At 34.1% G+C, this 2,794-nt stretch overlaps 1 long non-coding RNA gene across 1 annotated transcript; it reads left to right on the forward strand.

Moving 5' to 3' along the window:
• On the forward strand, nt 1–2,027 carry LOC132845367 (uncharacterized). Its single transcript, XR_009648419.1, has 3 exons — nt 1–621; nt 716–777; nt 1,377–2,027. It is a non-coding gene; the product is annotated as an uncharacterized LOC132845367 (long non-coding RNA).
• Nucleotides 2,028–2,794: the final 767 nt, after the last annotated feature.

Raw genomic sequence — 2,794 nt, forward strand, 5'->3', positions numbered from 1 at the left:
CAGACCCAAATCTGATCTTTTCCAATGTGGCCGCAGTGTGAACAGCCAAGGCGGATTTGATGCGACTTTTACGTCAATCTACATCGACATTCGTCACAATTATGCGCCGGCGAAAACGTTTTTTTTTTTCTTTTTGCGCCGGCGAAAACGTGACACAAACGTGACTGGTAACGTGTGTGTTAAGAGTGTTATATAAAGTGGTTACGTGAACCAGCTCATAATGCTGGCATTGAATACATCACATTATAGCATTACATGATATGTTTGCTTGCACCAGATGATACAATACTTCCTCCATAACCTCGCCAACTTTTTAGCGCAACGGCGTGCTGCGTGTGACGTCATTGTTATTGTTCGTTTGCGCATGCGGGTCAGTTCGAAACAGCAAACCGTTCACACTGGTATCTGATATAGGCCATATTTTAAAAGGTAATGTGAACAGCCAAACAAAAAAAATCAGATCTGAGCAAAATATCCGAATTGAGCATTAAGACTTGCAGTGTGAACGCGGCCTATGAAGCATTGGACAAACACTCTACACGTTTGATTAAAATTTTCAGGAAAAAAGGAGGAAACCAAGGAAGAATGCTTGATGCAATTCTGCGTCAAGTTGATTTAAAGGTAAACCTTTATGTAGTTGTCTTTATTGTATAGTCTGTGTATGATCGTTAACCTCATTCTCTGTTATCTGATGTAACTTGTGTGCGCACCGCAGTACTTCATGGCCTTCCAATCCTCCTGGGGGATGATTCTGTGGAATTTTTCAGGAAATGCTTTGTAAGTATATGTTGGTGTTTACTCCTTTGTTATTTGTGCTAATGCTAAATTGTTTATTAGGGTCCATTAGAACATAGATCAGATGAAGAGTACACAGTAGTTATTTGTCTCTTGACCTAGTCAGCATCTCAGCGATCACTTTCAATGTGCAGAAATGTAGGGAAGACATTACTAAAATAGTCTTTGTGATCATAGTCATTCAAATGTAGATTGATGAAGTGACAATAATACTAACAGTGGAGGCTAACACAGAAGAGGATAAATTGTGGAATAAAATTTGTTTTTCTGCAAGCAAAGTATTCCTGTGACTTCAAGATTACATTTGAACAACTATGATCACAAGGCCGATTTTAGCAATGTCTTTACTATCATTCTGGACGTTGAAAGTGAAAATGATAATGTTCAAAACGGCAGGGAAGCTCAAGATATCATAATTGGTATCTTGTGTAAAACAATATAAAGGTAATTAATGCCAGAATTTACATTTTTCAATCAACTTTCCCTTTAAAACAAGATCACACTTTCTTATGCTTCATGCTTACACAGGACACTTTTCCAAGGTATGGAGAAATTACCACTTGTTACTTTTCTCTGTTTAGGATTCAGATGTGAATGTAGACCTGAGTTTTCTCGAGGGAAAAATTGTGGTTGGTGATGTCCCAAACTTGCCACATGCTTTGATCTATGCTCTAAATTTAGACTACCCAAAGACAATGAGAAGCACATTTGATGCTATTCACAGAGTATTTCTGTCATTGGGAAGTAAGAATCTCAAGCCCAAACTTCAAACTCTTAAAAACTAAGCTGCTGTTTTTGCTTTTGACAAATTAAATGTTACAAAGATTTAAAATTCTTTCAGCATCAGAGGGCTCAGTTGTTTGTTTGTTTTTTTTTTTAAAGAATTGTTATAACTAAAGCTTTCAGTTAAATGTCTGTTTTAGACTTTATTTTGTAATTTTTATTTAAAGTTGAGAACTGGAATCTAAAGGGATAGTTCAACCAAAAATGGAACTTCTGTAATCATTTACTCACCCTATTGTTATTTTAAACGTGTGATTTTTTTTTTTTTTTCTTTTGCAGAACATAAAAGATGAAAAAATAGAAGTAGCAAAAAAACTGCTGGCACTCTTTCACTTGTCATTTGGCAATAGAAGTCAACGGGTGCCAGTGGTTCTTTGGTATACCAACATTCTTCAGAATATCTTGTTTTGTGTTCTGCAGAAAAAAGTCTAATAGGTTTGAAATGACAAGAGAACGAGTAAATGATGACAGAATTTTCATTTTGGGGTGACCTATCACTTGACTGTGTTTTTCTGCATGTTGCCTTTTTTGAAAAAGTGTTTTTGCACTTAAGTGGCAGTTATTGATTAGGTCCCCATGCTATTTAGGTAGAAATATATATTTATATATTTAGTATTTCTTCTGCATTGTTCTTAAAACTCTGTTGTTTATTGTTTATTAAAAAAATTCAGAGTTTTAGATTTGTGATGAGTGTCTTTCGTCTTTTCTGTTAGCAGTACTTAAAAAAAAATCGTTCACTTTACCTTAAAAAAATTTGGAAACTGATTGCACATAGTTTTTTTTATGTTGTCATTACTTAAAATGGAATATTAACTTAATATAGTAGGCTTACTTAATTTTTTTCTGATATTAAGTATTATATATTAATGAACATTTAGAACTATATTAACTTAAATTTACTTATTATACTTGATAGTTATGAATAAATTTACTCAGAAATAATAAATTCAGCTTACCTGTAGCTAATTATTAACCTAACTTAGATTTTTGCCTTAAGTTTGCTTTGAAAAAATAAGCCAATTTCTTTTCCAAAGTTTTTTTTTAAGTAAACTGAACTAATTCAAATTTATAGTGTAGCTGCTGCAGTACACAGTGAAATGAGACAACATTTCTCCAGGACCCTGGTGTAGAACAAAGACAGCGCTAAGGACTTAAGTAGTCCAAGCCACATAAAGTGGCTTGACAAAAAGACAGAAATGCTGTGCAGGACAAAAGA

The sequence above is a fragment of the Tachysurus vachellii genome, chromosome 5 (genome assembly GCF_030014155.1).
Source record: "Tachysurus vachellii isolate PV-2020 chromosome 5, HZAU_Pvac_v1, whole genome shotgun sequence".
Classification (NCBI taxonomy): Eukaryota; Metazoa; Chordata; class Actinopteri; order Siluriformes; family Bagridae; genus Tachysurus; species Tachysurus vachellii.